The 20066-nt window shown below is 41.9% G+C and overlaps 1 protein-coding gene across 5 annotated transcripts in view; it reads left to right on the top strand.

Annotated features, from left to right (window-relative positions):
• The first annotated feature begins 933 nt into the window (after nucleotides 1-933).
• FGGY (FGGY carbohydrate kinase domain containing) overlaps nucleotides 934-20066 on the top strand; it is a 413910-nt gene continuing 394777 nt past the window's right edge. For 2 of the 5 annotated variants that reach the window (XM_070046609.1, XM_030870319.2), the window contains exon 1: nucleotides 934-1066. The gene's annotated coding sequence lies outside the window, so the exon portion shown is untranslated. Of the gene's footprint in view, nucleotides 1067-1112; nucleotides 1295-15242; nucleotides 15375-20066 lie in introns of those variants that run through there. The other 3 variants (XM_060287916.1, XM_030870321.2, XM_030870320.3) reach the window with 3 other exon arrangements.

Below are 20066 nucleotides of genomic sequence, written 5' to 3'. Positions count from 1 at the left end.
GCCTGCCTTTTTAATAGACATGGCTTATGTTTGAGCTCAGGTTGGAATCTTCCCTCCTGTTACTTATTGTGAGTCTCAAAACAAGCTAAAAAACGTTTCCTACTCTTTGCATCTGTAAACTATGGACAAATAGTACCTAGCTAACTGGAAAGGTAAGGATCATGAAGATTAAATGACATAGATGTGTCCAGGACCCACCAGACTGTAACTTCCTTAGCGGCTGAGGTTCATTTGTTTTGTACATTTAAAAAATGACACCTTTTCAGAAGGTTGTTCACAAAATTGGTTGAGAACATTTTCGTAAAGTATCTCGGGAACAAGACCTCATGCAAAGTAAGCATTCAATAAATATTATTATTATTAATTTCTTTATTTTAACACCTGTCTGCAAGAGTCTTGGTGTTCAGTGCATGGTTGAGAAGCGAAGTTACAGGATACACGTCGGACACATACCCAACAGCGGCTGACGGGAGTCTGCGTGGGTGAGTTCTGCGAGAAGAGCCCCCAAACTAGGAAACTCTCGGCCTGAGAGGACAGAGCCCACTTCAGGCCTTTAAAAGCTCGGGGGAGGCCTTCCCTGGTGGCGCAGTGGTTGAGAGTCCGCCTGCCGATGCAAGGGATACGGGTTCGTGTCCCGGTCCGGGAAGATCCCACATGCCTTGGAGCGGCTAGGCCTGTGAGCCATGGCCGCTGAGCCTGTGCGTCTGGAGCCTGTGCTCCGTAACGGGAGAGGCCAGAACAGTGAGAGGCCCACGTACCAAAAAACAAAACAAAACAAAAAAAAACCCAAAAACCTCGGGGAGGCGGGAAGAAACCGGAAGAGGATGCAGTCCACTCCAACCGACAGGCGACCGCCGCAGGAGGCCACGGCAGGGCGCAGGCGCGGGCCAATCCCGGGTCCCGTTCAAAGGGCCAATCGGGGCGAGTTTTACAGGGGCCGTGGCCGGCGGGGGCGGGGGCGGGGCCGCGCGGAGGGCGGGTCGGACCGCCCAACCGAGGCTTGGTGCGGTTCCGCGCGGTTATCGGCAGGGCCGCGCTAGCTAAAATGTAATTTCAGATTGGACAAGTAAGTGACCCTCCGCCCAGTCCCACGTGTGTATCAGGGGCTTTAGCAAAAGCGCAGGCTCGTAGCGCGCACGTTCTCCAGCTCGAGAGCGCACCCGGGCCCAAGCCTCCCTCCCCTTTCCCGCAGTCGCTGCCTCCTCTTCCTGCTCTGGCCGCCTGAGTCTTAACGCCAACGCCAGCGGTGCGTTGGCCCCCGAGACCTTGTTGAGTCCACTGTGTCCGCTCCTGGGTGAGGCGTACGGCCACTTAAGAGAAGGGTGGGCCTTTACTGCATCCCCAACGCTGCCTAGGAGATGTCTGGAACCCGGGGTCCCCTGTCATCACTATCCAGTTAACTATGTTAATTTTCTCTCTCCCCCCTTCCCACCGTATTTTGGGACATTTCCCCAGGCATTTTTGAACCTTTTAATTCCAGTCTGGCTACCTAAGGCATTTTAAGGCCAGTGCTGCTTGTAGCTTTCAGCAGCTTATGGTAATGTTTGAGGTGCAATTTAGTTTAGATGGTATAATGCTCTTTGGCTACAGTTATCCTGGGTAGGAAAGGCCTAGGAGTGTCCATTTTTATTAAAGTCCTTTTTTTTTAAGCTGAACAAGATGCAAAATGGTGAATTCCCCTAATCATTGGCTATTTTCCACTAAAGCACTTCTCATGTCTTAACTAATTTTGTCTCTAAATTAAAAAGTCAAGTCATTTCCAAGATAGGGAAGAGCAGTCATTATTAGGTTACTTTTTAAAATAGGATATCAGGAGGGAGAGAGTGATTATGCTTTTGAACCACAAGTCAGTAAGAAAGAAGGCAAGCCTTCTCTTAGTTTGTAACTGGTATATAGATGGTAGAATTCTGCTTTGTTTTGTTTTGCTTGCTTTTCCCCTCTTTCCTATGATCCACCGACTGCATATCCTGAAATTGTACTTTTTAAGTTGCCAGCTGGGTCTTCCAGCCTTTTGACTGCCTCCTGGTCTTCTGGGAATCTCCTGTTAATGAGGTCCTGTGGTTGGCTTTTGACTTGGTGGCCACTGGCCTGGCTCTTGGAGGGAGCCAGCTGAGGAGGGCCTCCTGGTGGGAGGCTCCAAGAACTCTTATTAAGGATGATTGAGGGAACAGAGAGGGTGAGAAGGGCCTGGAGATTGATTTTGAGGGGGAGGGAGGTTGGGAGCCTCCCTGCTGGATTTGGAAGTCAAAACATGTGTATTGGGAGAAAGGAGTAACCCAGAGGGTGGAGATCTGTGTCTTTCTGGATGAAATTAAGAAGTTTACTGGGAGGAGACTGAGCCTTCTTCCAGGCTGTGTTAATTTTTACTGTGGGCCTTGTCTTTTCCTGGAATCTGGTTCTCTTTCCCTAACCTTTCACTTGGTTCAAATCACAGTCAATTACCAGCTGGTTCTGAAAACAGTTTGAGGTAGTGAATCCTGCCCTTAAGCTCACGGCCGGAGTGGGACCACCGCCCCCCCACGCAAAGTATTTGAAATAATTATTTTACCAGAGTGTACTACAGAGATTATTCAACCTCTTACCTGCGCATATTTTTATAATGTGGAATTTAGAGTCAACCCAGCGGATGTAAGAGGCGGTCATCCAAACCAGCTCTTGTGTTCATTCGTTTGTTCACTAATTTGGGAATGTGTTCTTAGCCTGGCATTGTGGTAGGCTCTGGGAAAGCAAGGATGAACAAGACTTGGTCTTTGCTTTCAAGCTTTCATCCAGTCTGCTTCTGTCTAGTCTGGCAAGGGAGATTATATGATAGTGAGCTTAGTGCTGTAGCAAGGTAGAAGAAGATTCTCCTCTCTAATGGGCTGTATGGGAAAAGAATCTAAAAAAAGAGTGGATAGATGTATATGTAGAACTGATTCACTTTGCTGTACACTTGAAACTAACATAACGTTGTAAATCAAGTATACTCCAATAAAAATTAAAAAAAAAAAATTCTCAGGAGTTGAGAGAAGTCCAAATGGCCCAATATAGGCTTTTATTGAAAACTTCTCAGAGGAGTTAATACCCAAGTTGAGTTGCAAAGCATCGGTGTGATTGGGTTGGAGAAAGACAGAGGAAAGGGGATTATCTGACTTGGAACAGCATGGGCAAAGCTATGCAAGTCTGGTGCATTGTTGATTAGTATGGGCGGACTGGAAAGGGTAAGGGGAAATCACCAGAAAGGAGGTTCGGGAGAGTGAAAAGCCCAGATCAGGGAAGGTCAGGTGAATCAGGTTAAGAGAGTTTGAAATGCATCTCCAGAGCAAGCAGCAGCTATTGAAGTGACACTGTCAGATTTGTGTTTTAGAAAGTTAATTCTGGCTGCAGGGTGGAGAATGAATTGGAGTGGTGAAGATTGGAGAGAGGCTATTATAATGCAGGTGAGAGATGGGTTAGTGTAGTAGCTATGTGACTAGAGGAGAGAGATTAGAATAGAATGGTTAGGAATTAATTACTGATTGAATGTCGGGGATGAAGAAAGGGTGTAGCAGTCAAGGTACCACAGGAAAGAAAAGGCATTCCCCACTAGGATATTTTTCAACAGCTTTATTGAGGTATACGTGACATACAGTAAACTGTACATATATAAAGTGTCTAATTTGAGAAGTTTCAACGTATGTATTTATCCATGAAACCATCATTACAGTCAAGATAAAGAACATTTCTAATACCCCCAAAGATTGCTCATGCCCCTTTCTAATCCCTCCAAGAACCAGTGAGTTGTTTCTGTCACTATTTAAACTCTTTTAGGATTTTATCTGTGGGGTCATACAATATGTATCTTTTGTGTGCGGTGGCTTTTCCTTAGCATAATCCTCTTGAGTTTATCCAGGTTATGTGTGCATACATAGTGGTTTTTTTTTTTTTCTGAGTACAACTATACCATATTTAGTTTATCCACTAACCCATTGATGGACATTTGGATTATTTGCTGCTTTTTGGCTACTACAAATAAAGCCGGTGTCCATATTTGTATAAATGTCTTTGTACAGCCTTCATTTCTATTAGTTAAATACTTAAAAGTGGAACAGCTAGTTCACATGGTAGGTGTATATTTAACTTAAGAAACAGCCAAACCGTATTTCAAAGTGATTCCAGTTGCTCCAACTGGTGTGATCACTCTTGTAAATTTTAGCTATTCTAATAATGTGGAATCCTCTCATGGGGTTGTATTGTGCACTTCCCTGATGACTAATAATTTCAAACTTCTTATCATGTTGCTTATTTCCCTGTGTATATTTCATATATCTTCTTGGCTGAAGTGTTTATTTCTTTTGTCCACTTTTTAAAAATGGGCTGTTTGTTTCCTTATTGACTTTCAAGAGGTTTTTTTTGTTGTTGTTTTTTGCGGTATGCGGGCCTTTCACTGTTGTGGCCTTGCCCGTTGCGGAGCACAGGCTCCGGACGCCCAGGCTCCGCGGCCATGGCTCACGGGCCTAGCCGCTCCGCGGCACGTGGGATCTTCCCGCACCGGGGCACGAACCCGTGTCCACTGCATCGGCAGGCGGACTCTCAACCACTGCGCCACCAGGGAAGCCCAAGAGGTTTTTATATATATTCTCATTAATAAGTTCTTTATCACAGCTGTGATTTGCAAATATTTTATCCCATTTCGTGGCTTATAGTTTCATTTTCTTAGCAGTGTCTTTTGAAAAGCAGAGTTCTTAATTTTGCTGAAGTCTAATTTATCAATTTGTAATTTTGATAATGTAAATTTTATCAATTTATTCCTTTATGGATCATGGTTTTGGTATCTTAGAAATCATGCCTAGCCTGAGATCTCAAATATTTTCTCCCATTTTTCTTTTAAGAAGCTTTATTGTTTTTTATTTTACATTAAATCCAGGATCCATTTCATGTTAACCTGTAGGACCAGATGTGGACAAAGTTTTTTTTTTTCATATGGTATCAGTTGTTCCAGCACCATTTGCTAAAAAATCTATCCTTTCTCCATTGAATTGTCTTTGTACCTTTGATCAGAATCAATTTACCATTTGTATATGTGGGCCCATTTTTGGATGTTTTATTTTGTTCCATTGATTTCTTTGTCTGTTTTAATGCTAGTACCACTTAGTTTTGATGACTGTAGTTTTGTAATAAGTATTAAAATCAGGTAGTATAAGTCCTTCAACTTTGTTCTTTTTAAAAGTTATATTGGTTATTCTGCATCTGTTACATTTCCATTTTACAGTCATTTTGTCAGATTCAAAATAAAGGCCTGTTGAGATTTGAATTGGAACTTCATTTAATTTATACATTAGTTTGGGGAGAGAATTGACTTCTTAAATATTGAGTTTTCTGACCCATGGACACAGTATATCTGTTCATTTATTTAGGTCTTCCTTAATTTCTCTCAGCAGTGTCTTTTAGCTTTCAGTAGATGGGTCTTTGTCAGGTTATCTGTAGGTATTTCACATTTTTTGACGCTATTGTAAACAGTATTGTCTTCTTAGATTTCAACTTTCAATTGTTTGTTACTACTTATATATTGATCATGTATCCTGCCATCTTGCTAACTGACTTATTAGCTCTAATAGCTTTTTTGTGGGTACCATCAGATTCTTTATGTGATCATGTTATCTGTGAATAAAGACAGTTTTACTTTTTCCTTTCAATGAGGATGTCTTTTATTTTTCTTGCTATAATGCGCTGGCTAGAATCTCCGCGCAGTGTTGTGTAGAAGTGATGAGAGCAAATGTCTTGCCTTGTTCCTGAGCTTAGGGAAAAGCATTCATATCTTCAGCATTATGATTTATGATGTTAGTTGTATATTTTTTGTAGAAGCTCTTTATCAGGTTTAGGAAGTTCCATTCTATTCCATCTTTGCTGAAAGGGTTTTAGGAAGTTCCATTCTATTCCATCTTTGCTGAAACTTTTTTTCTTTGTTTTTTTTTAAATGAAGAATGGGTATTGCATTTTGTCAGTTGCTTTTTTCTGTAACTATTGAGATCATAATTTTTCAGAGTCTTAATATGATTAATTACATTCATTTTTTGGGGGGGGAATGTTAAATTAACTTTGTATTCCTGAGATAAATCCCAGGACCTATATTATCCTTTTTATATTTTGTTGGATTCTGTTCTATTTGCTAAAATTTTAAGAATATTTGCATCTGTGTTAATGATGGGTATTGATATAGTTTCTTTCCTTGTATTTTAAGTTTTGTTATCAAGATAATTCTGGCCTCATAGAATGAACAGGCAAGTATTTCCTTCTTTTCAGTTTTCTGTAAGAATTTGTGTAGAATTGCCATTATTTCTTTTCTAAAATATCTAGTAGAATTCATCAGTGAAGCCATTGGGCTTGGAGTTTTTTTATGGGGGAGAAGGAGAAGTCAAATGATTTAATAATATAGGACTATTCAGATTATCTGTTTCTCCTTGAATGAGGTTTGATAGTTTGTGTATTTCAAGGAATTTGTACATATCATCTAAGTTGCTCATAATATCCCCTTATTATCATTTTAATATTTATAGAATCTGTTGTAATTTCATCTCCTCATTCCTAAGACTGGTTGTCTCTTTTCTCTTTATTTTCTTGATCATTCTGGCCAGAAATTTATTAATATTATTGATCATCTCAAAGAACCAGCTTTTGGTTTCATTTATTTTCTTTATTGTTTTCCTTTTCTTTTTTAACTTACTGATTTCTGCTCTACAATTTATTATTTCCTTTCTTCTGTTAACTTTGGGCTCCTCTTACTCATTTCTTTCTAATTTATTAAGGTGGAAATTAAGGTCATTTACTTGAGACTTTTCTAAGATAGGCATTTGATGCTGTAAATTTCTAAGTATTGCTTCAACTGCATCCCACAACTTTTGCTGTTTTTATTTTCATTCAGTGAATATACTTTCTAGTTGTTTTTAATGTCTGTTTGACCTATGGTTATATAGAAGTGTGTTATTCAGTTTCCAAATATTTGAGGATGTTCCACATATCTAACTATTATTGACTTTTAATTCCGCTGTAGTCACAGAGAGTACTTTGTATGACTTGAATCCTTTTAACTTTTTGAGACTTGTTTCATGGCTCAGAACGTCTGTCTTGGTAAATGTTCCGCGTACACTTGAAAAGAATGTGTAGTCTCCTCCTGTTGGGTAGAGTGCTTTTTACATGTCAATTAGGCAGCTTCATTGACTACTCTTAATGTTTTATATACTTGCTGATTTTCTGTCTATCTGTTCTAACAATTATTGAGTGACATATTTAATTCTCTCATGATAATTGTAGACATATGCATTTCTCCTTGCAGTTCTATCAGATTTTGCTTTATGTATTCTGATGCTCTGTTATCATGTGCATTAATATTTAGGATTTTTAGGTCATCTTGGTGAATCATCCCCTTTATTATTTCATAATTTCTGATGATATGTTTTGCTCTGATAGCTACTTAATCATTATTCCTGATAATATTTTTGCTTTAAAATCTACTTAATGTTATGTTAATACAGCAAACTTCAGCTTTCTTTTGATTGCTCTTTTATGGTATATCTTTTCTTCCTTCTGCTTTTTAACCTATTTGTCTCCTTATATTTAAAGTGGGCTTCTTTTAGGCAGCATATAGTTAGACTGGGTAACAAAGCAAGGCCTAACAATCTCTGCTTTTTAATTAGGGTGTTTAGACTATATATAATGCAATTCATATGGTCTGTTTTAAACATATCATCTTGCTTTTTTTTTCTGTTTGTTCCATCTGTTTCTTGGTCTCTTTTCTCTCTTTTTTTGTCTTCTTTTAGATTAATTTTTTTAAATTCCATTTTCCCCCTTTATTGGCTAATTAGGCATATCCTTTTTCCAGATATTATTTTAGTGGTTGCTTTAAGGTTTATAGTGTACATCTTTAATTTATCAGAGTCAACTTTCAAGTGGTATTATACCACTTCATATGTAATGTAAAACCATATAACAATGTATTTCTAATTCTTGTCTCATAGCCTTTGTGCTACTGCTATTTCATGTTGTATATTTTACTTCCATATATGTTTTAAACCCCACAATACATGGTTATTATTTTAGTTTTAAGCAACTCTCTTTTTAAGACATTCAAAAAGTATTTAGAAGTCTTTATATGTACCACATAGTTACCTTTATGCTCTTCCTTGCATTTTATGGATCCAGATTTCCATGTGATATTATTTTTCCCCACTTCTTGTGGTGCAGTTCTGCTGGTGGTGAATTTTGGTATGTCATTTTTGGTATGTCTGATAAAGTCTTTATTTCAGCTTTAGTTCTGAAAGATTTTTTCACAGCGTAAAGAATTCTAGATATAAAGTTTTTTTCTTTTAGTCCTTCAAAGATCTTGCTCTACTGTCTCATAGCTTGCATTATTTCTGATAAGAAATCCATTGTCATTCTCACGGGTTATTTTTCTTTGTTGCATAATCTGCCACCCCCCACCCTGACTGCTTTTAAGTTTTTCTCTTTATCATTGGTTTTGAACAATTTAATTATGATGTTTCTTGGTTTAGTTTTCTTTATATTTCTTGTGCTTGGGGTTCATTGATATTCGTGATTATATGGGTTTATAGTTTTCATCAGATTTGGAAAATTTGTGTCCATTATGTCTCATATATTTCTCCTGGTCCCTTCTTTGTTCTCTCTTTCAGGTATTCCCATTTCACATATATTAGGCCACTTGACATTTTCCACAGCTCACTGATGCTCTGTTTATTTTTTCAAAATCTTTTTTTCTCTTTGTTATATTTTAGATAGCTTCTATTACTGTGTCTTGAAGGTTACTAATCTTCTGTGTTATCTAATCTCATATAGTTAACTTTTCATCTCAAACATTTTAGTTTTCATTTCTAGAATTTCAACTTGAGTCTTTTTTGAAATCTTGCATGTGTGAACTTTTAAGTTCACTCTTTCCTTTAGCTTTTTGAACATATGAAATTCAGGTATGATAGCTGTTTTAATATGTGTCTACTAGTTCTATCAAATGTGTCAATTCTAGGTCAGTGTCCACTGATGTTTCTCATTTTAGTAGTATTTTCCTGCTTCTCTGCATGCCTGGTAATTTTTGGTTGAATATCAGACATTATGTATTTTACCCTTTTCAGTGCTAGATATTTTTTGTATTTCTATAAATACACTTGAGCTTTGTTTTGGGGCATGAGTAAGTTATTTGGAAACAGTTCTATCCTTTTGAGTCTTGCTTTAAGCTTTGTTGAGTAGGGCTAATTCTTCTTCACTGCTGAGGTAAAACCCTTCTGTGTACTCTACCCCATGCCCTGTTAATTATGAGGTTTTCCACACTGGCTGGTCTGAATAGGCACTATTCATGGCCCTGTGTGAAATCCACTGATTGTTCTCTGTGATCCTTTTGAGTGCTTCTGGCTCAGATAGTTTCCTCACATACATACAGTGATTGGTACTCTCCTGAATACTTCAGGAGCACATCCTCCTGTGCATCTCTCTCCTGTCTTGTACTTTGCCCCAAGAATTCTAGCCTCCTTGTTCTACTTAGACCTCTAGCTCTGGCTCCTCAATTCGGGAAACTGCAGGGCTTGGTATGGATTTCCTCTTCTGTGTCCTCTGTCCCAGGCATTAAGCATGAGCAGTTTTAGGATACCTCATTTTTTCCCCATCTCTTTGAGATTACTGTAGTTTTTTGCCTGATGTCCAGTGTCCCGAGAACCTTTGTTTCCTGTATTCATTATTTTAGTTGTTTTAGGTGGGAAGGTAAATATGGTGCCTGTTACTCCATCTTGGCTAGAAGTGGAGGTCCTCAACTGGAATTTTTGAAGAAAATTTTAAAAGGGACTATTTGAGGTTATGAGGAAGGGATTTATATAGGACCCTGGAGGTCCTATAACCCCTTCATCAACTTAAATTATTTAGAAAGTTCTTAACAACATGGATGACAAAATGAAGCAGAGTTCATACAGCAGGTACATATGCAGTGCTGTGTGTGTGGGCTGGGTTTAGGCAGAGTGGAAAAATAAAGTAGAAATCATTCAGGCTAAATGTCTGTGTTGCCAGTCCCTTGGGCAATCTGGATTTTGGGCTGAGTTACACTGAAATCTGTTGCAGACCAGGCTGAGGGCTGAGTATCTTGAATTCTGCTACACTGGCCATGGGATGAAGAGATTAAGAAAGGACTCAGTTTCTGGTCGGCTATGGGGGATGAAAGTTGAGAAGGCAAATTATAAAATCAAGCATGATTTATATACACCAAACTCAATGTAGTTTACCAAATTCTGGGATTGTAGAATTATGTGGCCAACTTTGACATTAGAGTGTGGCTATTGGTCAGCTGTTTTAAATCATCATGTGACATAGTGGACAGAGCATGGGGTTGAAGACCCTCTCTGTTTTTTACCGACTCTGTGACATTGGGCAAGTGACCTAAATGCACAGAACCTTAGTTACCCCATCTCTGGGTTGTGGACCCTCCAAAGTTGTTGGGAGGATCAGCAAAGCTGTCTACTAAGTCACTAGTACCAGTCCTGGAAGAGAGAAAATGCTCACGCAAAATCTGTTGATCCAAGACGAGGGTTGGTACAAAATATGAGTTTGAGAAACATTGCGATTCATGTGAAGGTACCTATTGACAGGACATATTAATAGATAACACTGATTTCTAGGGACCTATTAAAGGAAGAGTAGGGTATTTGAAGAGGGCTACCTCAAAGCCCACCTTCAAAGGGACTTTGTGAAGACACCCCAGGTCCCCTTCCCTTTTCTCCTGAACAAGTTGTTCTGATGTTAGTGTCCGAGATTGGGTATTGGGCTGGATGGGCTACTGATTTGTCCCAACATGTGTTGCATCTAGGGGGCCTCCAGGAAGGTAGAGAAGACCTGCTGTGTGCTCACGGTGGGCTACTAGCCCAGCTTCCCTCATCTCCACACAGCATCATGTGGGAACATGGGTATCTGAAGATCATTCTTGTTAAATGTACCAAGTGCCCCGTATCCCTTCTTCCTCCCTCTTTATTTTAGGAAAAGCCACGGCATGGAGGGGTTATAGGAGCTAAAAGTATATAGCAAAGAGGAAAGAAAACTCAGGAGGTCGTGAGAGTCATCTTAAAACGTTTGAAGGGATAGCTCACCCAAAGGAGGTTAGGTGGCTGATCCCGTGGGATAAAAATGAGGACTAGAGGGTGGAAGCCATATAAAGTAGAATTCAACTCAGTACGAGGATCCTTCTTCTTATTATAGTACTAGCTGCGTATTGTGAAAATTCAAACAGCACAGAGAGGGGAAGTTAAAAATTGCCCTTCAAGCTTCCACCGCATTTCTTTTCCCTAGATGTCACTGCAGTAAGCAGGCTTTTGCATATTCTTCCTGAAGTTTTGTATGTTAGGTCCTTATACAATACAGTGGTTCTCAAACTTTAGCATCTGTCAGGGTAGCCTGGCAGATGTGAGCCGCACTCCCCAGAGTTTCTGAATCAGTAGATCTGGGCTGGAGCCTGAGAATTTGCATTTCTAACATGTTCCCTGGCGATGCTGTTGCTGCTCCTCTGGAGATCACAGTTTGAGAACCACTGTTGCTTTTCCTCTTTACAGAGTTAATACAAATGCGTTCATACTATGGTGTCTAAGAACTTGCATTTTTACTTAATAAAATATAATTAGCAATTTTCTTTAGCTTTTCATTGTTTTTAATAGCTGCTTCTGTATCAGTTTTAGCAATTCCCCTATAAATAAACATTGAATTTGTTTCCAGGGTTTTTGTGAGTGTGCCCTTGCCTTTAAAAAAAAGAAAGTTGAAATGGACATTTTTGTATACATCTTTTAGATGAGCCAATCTTAAATGCTTAGAAGTTCAACTCTTGGGTAAAAGGGTAGATTTTGAAAACAGAAAGGAGGTTGAACCAATTATTCTCCCACTAAAAGTGTCTGAAACTGCCTTTTTCCCCAAACTCTTGCCAACGACGGGTACTAGCATTTTCATTTTCTTCCCATTTTTTAAGGTGTACAATTATATCTCAGTATTCTTTGGATTTGCATTTCCCTCCATTATTTGTGAGGCTGACATGTATGCATTGTATGTCTTTTTCTGTGAACTGCAAGTTTTTATTTCCTCCATCACAAGGAGGAGAGAACAGTATGAACAGAGGCACCAAACCTTCATTTGAGGGACTGCTAGTAGCTTTGTAGAGTTGGAGCCTCAGGGGTTGCAGTCAGGGAGGAGGCAGGGAGGTAAGGTGAGAGGCACAGGCAGAGCCGTAGCTTTGAGGGCCTTGTGGGCCAAAGAAAGAACTTGGGCCTTACTTTGGGCAGAGGCAGTACTGATGGTGTTTAAGCTTACGGTGTAGCTCTTGGCAATTTTAACAGGGCGTGTTTCTGGAGGGGCAAGCTGTCCAATAATCTTCCAGTAACTCATTCTTTAGGCCTTTCACCCTGGGCCTTGAAGCCACCTGGCCATTCTTGATAAACAAGTAAACACAAGACTAGACCAGAGGCCTCAGCCAGCCTCAGGCTGGGCGCTGTCTTCAAGGGAGGAATTTTGCAAGATCGTGCAGGGACTGGGTTTTGTTGCTCTACCTAATACTGTACTGCCCTGAGCCCTTCCTGAATTTACTGACATCTGACAGCAGTCATCAAGGTTGGTGGGTTCTTCTGTTGTTTTTATTTGAGTGACTTTCTGAGAAAAGCTGTGGATTTGGGCCAATATGCTAATGATATTGCTTTGAAGGTCTGATTAGTTCTGTAGAATATTATTTTATAGTTAATTATGTCAACAAATCAACAGCAGCCTCTTGGAGAAGAAAGTGAAAGAGGGAGATAAACTACATATATATTTAACAAATTGTTCAGAACTCCAAGAGAGGTAGGAATTCATGTGTTACAAAGAAGAGTCCACTTAACAATAAAAAATCACTAAGTTTGCCTGTAATTTTCCCTGTTATGTGCATAGCTTTGTCATTGGCTTATGGGGTTAAACTATAATAACTTTGCATTTAGAATCAGGACACCAGCCCTGGCTCTCTGTGTGTCTGTTCTGCCACTTTTCTGCTTCCAGGGTCCTGGCATGAGAGTAAGAGGCCGTCAGATTCAGGCTTTGGCTTTTAGTGAACTCAGGCTGTGAATTGGGTTTGTGAAAGATAGACCCCATCTTTCTTCTCCCCTCCGTGCATGTGTCTGTGGGAATGGGGCTCTGGGTCAAGGAGGATGATTGACCTGGGAAGGGGTGCAGTGCTTTACACACAAGAGAGGCTTGCTGATGGTGCTTCTAGAACTCTCCAGGGACGGAGAGTTTTTAGAGGCTTTTTATTTCAAAAGGTATTTGACTATTTTATACATTAATAATTTCTCCCTCCCTCACATCCCAGGAATTCCCCTATTACTGCATGACACACGCTGTGCTTGTCTCCAGGTAGAAGGAAGTAGGGGGCCAGAACATTCTCAGTTAATATCTAATGTTTCTCACAGTAGCATTTATAGTGACATAGGTGGTGGTTATTAATCAGAGCATGGAGGGGGCGTTTCTGATGGTTGAGTGTCTGAGAAGTTTTCACAGGATGAACAGACTTGTAATTGTGTTCTGAGTGTGTCCAGGATGAAAGCAGCTTGGTTAGGGAAGGAAAGCCAAGTCATTTCAGGGATGGATAAGAGTCCTGCTCTGGCTTAGGCAAACCTGAATTTGAGTACAGCCTTCTTCCTCTCCAGGCGTCGTGACCATCCGCCGGGTATCACTCCTCTCAGGATTTGAGTGTCCTCCCCTGTAAATGAGGGAAGGGTGGGTGTCATAAATGTGGGCCCCCCTCTCCCTTTCTCTGCAAAGAGAATAGCTTGGAAGGGCTATTAAAGGGCTTGGAAGGCATTTTAACAAGTCAGGAGCTGCTTTATTGGCTCACAAGTATTGAAGAGAAGAGAGCGTAAGCAAGGTTTTATGGAAGGGGACATGGGAGACTCAAAGTTTAATCTGCTTTGAGGTGGTGTTTGTTTTTGGAGTTTGGGGATGTCCTTTGATGCGTCAGATTTTCCATCCATGATTTCGTTAGGGCCTATACTGTGCATTTGGCCTCAACATGGTTGGGGTTTGTGTTTTCTTTGCGTCAGCTGTTGTGCTGTTGCCTGTGTGGCTCTTGGAGGGTGGTGGGTTTTGGCTACCATCCAGGGCTGCCTCAGAGTTGATCCCTGTGGCTGCCACATTGTGAGGCGGGCATGAGGATTTGGGGAGTTTTGCCTTTTCTGCCTGTTGGAATCCATCTTTGCATTTAAAAGGACAGCCAGCCGTTCTTCTGTCTGATTTAATAACACATCCCTCCCCCAGTCACCGCGTATTTGTCTTTAAAAATGGGCTCAGTCCAAAGCATGAAGATCCTCAACATCCTGAAAAATACTGGGTTTCTGATCCCATGATTGGAACAGTGATGAAAACAATAAACTGGTGCTTCTTTTACCAGCTAACGTCTCTGTATTCTGCAGAGAAAGGTGGAGTTGGAATAAGATGCTTGGCTTCAAGAGTATAGCTGAGATTCCGATGGCAATCTGGAGCCAGCTTACTGCCATGTGTAATATTACCAGGTGCATTAGGTTGAGCTTGAAGTACATCAACAAGGCATAACTTGAGGCATCACCATTTGACTTTCAAAAACCAGCTTCTTACATTAAATTGTCAGCTCTTTAAAATCAGAAATGATATATTTTTCAGCTTCCTATTCCTAGTGTCCTGGCACAGAAAAAGCACTTAACATTTGTTTACTGGACTTTGAGCTGTTAGACATGGTGAGAATACCTAGGTATAGATCATGCATATTAAGTAATTGCAGATGTCCAGAGGTGATTTGATGGTGAAAAGGGAAGGTTGGCACATGTTAATAGTCCTAATAGTTGCTGCCGTTTACTGAGCATGTACCATATATCAGGCACTGTGCTGGGCACTTCGGTTATACAATCCTAGTTCATTGTTCAAAGAATACAATGAGATTGGAGCTGCAGGAGACAGCCTTTCACTTTCAGAGAAGTACCTGTCAAGAAGCTGTACATTTTCTCCCATGAGTATTTTTGGTAAAGCCAGTGGAGAACCAGATATTATTGCCAGATTAGCGCTTTCCTTCCCATCCCGAACTTTCTCTCCATCTTAGAGCATGTGTGCATTGTTTAAAGTGGTATTTAGTTCCTTCTGTCAAGGAGACTAAAGTTGACCAGTGTACTCATTGCTTACCTTTTTCTTCCCAAACCTACCAACCCCCTGATTGCAATATAACTAAATAAAAGAAAAAACTTGTGTGGGTCTCGTGTACTTGAGCTCCCAGCCAAGACCAAAGATCAAAGTCAAGAGAGGATATTGAGCTCCCTCCCAGGTCCCTGGGACGCTGTATGTGCAGACACTGTTTCCACGTCAGTCCTGGAGGAGTAGCCCTTTGAGAAATAGGACTGCAGGTAAGCTCATCCACTTTGGAGCCTTGTAGTCTTAGGAAACATTGTTACCGGTCTTTGGTCACTTAGGGGAAGAGAAGGAGGAAAATACAAGAGAACAATCCCCAGAGGTTGGTTTTCAGCACTGGTATTTGAGCATGACCCCTTAGAATCTCTGGGATAGTTGTGCAGAGAACAGCCTCCCTTGTCTGTGACCCTCTTTCCTTTTCTCACGTTGCCTTTGAGCAGCTTGCATGTTTGTTAAAGAATCAGCCATGAAGCCTCTGGTTTTCTGTGGCACATTTCTAATAATATTTGTAAAGGCTATTATTTAATGAACCGCATACATATTTACCATCAGAGCAGTCTTTTGATGGTGAACAGGGGCTAAAAGCCAGTCCAGTCTGCGCTGGGGACTTGGCTGGGAGGCTGTTTCTGCCCTTCAGAGCCTCCTATAGACTGAAAAGTTAGGTAAGGCTCGGGACGTGTGTGCAGCCAGCTTGAATTTCTCCCTGTAGCTTTTCTTTGCCTTGGCCTTCACAATCTATGTCCTTATTTCTCCATCTGACCAGCCTCCCTATATTCCCTATTAGTTGTTTTTGTTTTTAGAGAATTTATCTTTGACTGAAATGAATGAATTGGAACTAATGTTCTGACTCTCAGCATTCATCCATTGGGCTCTGGAGCCATACCGTCCTGGCCTGGAGTCTCAGCTCCTCTGGTTTTGTGCTCTATGACGTTAAATAGCTTTATTGCTGAGAACCTCAATCTCCTAAACTGGAAAATGGGCTCATAGTGCCAACCACACGGGATTGTTACAAAGGTGAAGTGAAATCACAAGATCAGGTGGGCGGTTTGCAGAGCAGAGCTTAATAAATGCTAGTTGTTGCTGCCTTTGTTGTTGATATTGATATTGAAGAAGTTTTTGAAGGATTTGTTTTTCACTTTTAGGTTGGTGTGTAGAAAGAGCCCTAAACTTGCCTTAAGAGGCCAGGGTTCAAATGCAGGTGCTGCTGTTGTTTGCTGTTTGTGGTACTAAGGGCAAATTTCCCCATCCCACCAACATATAAAATGGTGATAGGGTTACCAGCTTGACTGGGTTTCAGTCAGAAGATATGAACACATGTGTAAAAGTGCCAGGCATGCGGGAGGATCCTAATCCTTTTCTAAAAAAAGAACAAATTGGAAGAGGGAATAATGTTTTCCACTTTGCAGTTACTTTATTTCTTGAGGCCAAGAGGGACTGGAATACAGCTTGGAGTCTAGGACACAGCCGAGAGTACCTATGACCCAGGAACAAAGGGCACAGAAAGGGGAGACAAGGAATCTGAGTTGCAGAAACTCCTCTGGCAGAGTTTTTATAACTCACAGGGTTGAGTTTCAGGGAAGCTGCCTAAGGGCTTGAACTTCTTTGTTTCCCTTCTTTCAGGGTCCAGGTGTGGAAACAATCATAAAGAGATCACTTAAAACTATAGTAATGGGAAACATGGTGAACTTGAAATATTTAATTAGGATCTATTTCTTACAAAAACATGAACTAGGAGGTCTGTGCGAACAGTGCAGGGAGGGTAAGATGCCCTTGTTCCCGTGGGTTTGACTCTCTTCCCAACTGATGTCTTAGTTAAATGGTCTAGAAATGGGTAGTTTGCCAGAGAGAGGCCACCTGGTGTTGAGGAAGGGTCAGTCTCTGAAGGTGGTCAGCCTGAGTTCTGAGTTAGCCGGTTGTAGACAGAGTAGGCAGGAATACCTAGCAGAGTCCTTGGCAAATGGGCATTTACTGAATGGAGGGTATCAGGCAGTATATCATCCTGAGAATGGTTAGGGATTTGGGAGCCGGAGGGAATGAGATTGCTCTCAACGCCATCACTTGCGAGTTATATGACATACTGGAGCAAGTTATTAACTAGTCTAGGACTCGTTTTCCTCATCAGTAAAATGGGGATGATAACTAATTATCCTCAGGGGTCGATGTCAGGATACAAAGTGGATTAAGAATGTAAGCAAGCTGCTTAGCAAAGCATCGGATACACAGTACATTTGTACCTTTTATTATTTCCCTAAAGATAGGTTTTAAAGGTGTCCACTGAGTCTCAGAGACTTGGTGAGTTCGTGCTATGTGCCAGGCACTGGGCTAACACTGGGGATACAGCTGTGGTCCAGGCAGCACTGGAGTTAATGTCTAATGGCAAAGCTCCACTGTCCATACGAGTGTGTGTGTGTGGGCGGGGGGTGGGGTGGTGGTGGTGGTTCTCCCAAAGGATGGGCTGTTTCCTGTTTAGCCAAGAGATGGGTCCAAAACCCAGAGCTGGGGGAAGCCCTGAGTCAGCTGCAGAGTGGAAATCTGCCTCTTTGGACTTTATTGGAGGTAAATAAGGATGTCTGGGTAGTGGGTGGTAAGATGAGGAATTCCTTGTAGAGGAAGACAGTCAAAAGTGAGGGAGCCAGGCCTGAGGAGCTGGGCCAGCCCCCTGGGGGACTCTTTTGTCACTGGCACTGGCAGGAGTACAGAGAAGCCTGGATGATGGCTGGCCAGGTCTGTGTAATCCAGAATGTTTGTATAGATTCTTCATTTCCTGTGTTTTTCCCCTTGTTTCTCCCTCCAGTGTTTAGAATAATCTTGGATAATTCTAGCCAAGGACAGAGAGTTGTTGGCTTGTCAGGATCAGTGTTGGGGAGCAGCATCCCTGGGCCCTTCCAAGTGGTGACAGGGGGAAGCTAAGAGAAGGAACCCCGAGTACAGCAAGAGGATGTGTATGTGGTCAGTTCGGGGAGGTGGAACAGCGAGCCCGGTCAGGCTTCCTCCTCTTTGCAGGTAAAGAGACCGAGGAAGATCTGAGCCATGGCACTGTCCCGTTTTGTCCTTCACTGTATCCTCAGCTCTTAGCAGGGTGCCTGGCACAATCCGCATTTCTTTGAATATCAGTCATTGATTGCAAAATGCATCATTATTTCATGTACCACTAAGAAGGAAAGAACATGCTACTGATCAGTCGTAAGATGCCATTGGTTGCCCAGTCACTAATTTTGAAGACGCTAAATGTGAAAAAAATGAGTGTCTCCGAATTAATAAAATGTAGTTGTAAGCATCCAATAAATATTTGTTAATTGGATGGATGAAGCATACAGAGATTAGAATCAAGGAAAAACACTAGTGCAGATAAGTACAAACCTAGGAATCCAACTATTAAAGCATTAAAGCCCGAACCTGTTCATCCTTGTTTTCTGTGGATTCACTGATCTAGGTGTTCATTCCGTAAACATTTATTGAAAACCAGTTATGTACCAGACACTGTACTGGTTTGGGGATATAGAAACTGTAGGAGCTGGGGATCCAGAAATCAATCAGTTCCTTTCTTCAGGTTCAGGCCAGTAAGGGAGACGGACACAGAAACAAAAAATTCACAGTCAGAGTGGTCTTCAAAAAGTTGGCAAAGAAAGTAGGGGCACAGTACTCTGGTGGCAGCAGGGCGTGGAGAGAGGCAAGGCAGTCTTTCCTGAAGAGGTGGTGGTTTAGCTGGATCTTGAAATGGAAGTCAGCAGGCACACAAGAGAGGAGGGAGGTAGCAAGGGAAGAGAAGCACGAGGGGAGACAGTCCCGTAGCAGTGCGGTACACCTGCGGTCCTGCGAGGGGTTCAGGATGTCTGGAGCTTGGTGTGAGAATGGGCAGGACGGAGGTGGATGTGGCTGGACAGCAGGCAGAGGGCAGCTCCTGGAGGGCCTGGGATGCCGTGCAGAGGGCCTCAGCCAGTGGTTTTCAGCCATCCTGAGTCCTGAGGAAGGACCCAGCAGAGCGATTGCTGGGGGCAGGCTAGAGGGCCAGGCAAGGGTGATCTTTGCTTCAAACAGAGCAGCTCTGCTTGGATCTGTTTTATTTCAATTTTTCCGAGTAATGGCTTGAAGGAAAGATATCCCTTTTGGATGCTTGAAGGAATGCATGGTTTGAAAACTGGTGCCACTGGTCATACGGGCGAGGAGATGAGAAGGCACTTAGGCTGGAGCCTGGGAGTTGCTCTGTGAAGCTCAGACAGAGGTAGCACATGCTCTTAACTACAGATTCCCCATTGGCCTCTACACCTGCCTGTGAACCACAGGGGGCCACACACCTTTGGGAAATCTTCGTGATCAAGTCAGAAGCTATCACTTGTAATGAAGCTGGTTTTGACTGGGATAAATAGCCAGGAAGCTGTAATGGAACATCTGCTGGCTGACTTCATTTTAGAATTCCCAGGTGTGACCTTGCCAAGGAAACATTACCTTTTTGAAGTGGAAGGGTGCAGAGCGCTGCTGCGGTTGAAATGAGACCCTGGGCGCTGAGGCCGCCCCGAGCTCACCTGGGGAGTTGTAGCATGTTCACCAGCATGGGTATCTTGGGGGCTTGTTCTTATTCTTTAAAAGGCCAATCTGGAAAATGAAAGCCTCTGTGAGATGTCTGTGTCATGGGGGCTAATCTGACCAGAGGGACTCAGAGCCGCAGTGCAGGCCAAGGAATTCCTGAGTGTTCTCTGGTCAGATTTCCTTGTAACTCGCAAGGGGTCTGTAAAGAAAACAGATTGTTTAACAAGTTCCTGATCCTGTCTCCCTCGAGGCTCCTTCCCAATTCCCAGTCACTTCCTGACATGGCTGCAGTATATTTGCCTCTTCTCCAAACCTGTATCGCAAGCTGCTAAGAAGGAAAGGAAGGGACATGAGACAGATGTGGGACCTCGGGTCCAGGC

This window comes from Globicephala melas, chromosome 1, assembly GCF_963455315.2.
Source record: "Globicephala melas chromosome 1, mGloMel1.2, whole genome shotgun sequence".
NCBI lineage: Eukaryota > Metazoa > Chordata > Mammalia > Artiodactyla > Delphinidae > Globicephala > Globicephala melas.
The sequence above is the reverse complement of the archived record's forward strand: the minus strand, read 5'-3'. Positions and strand labels throughout refer to the sequence as shown.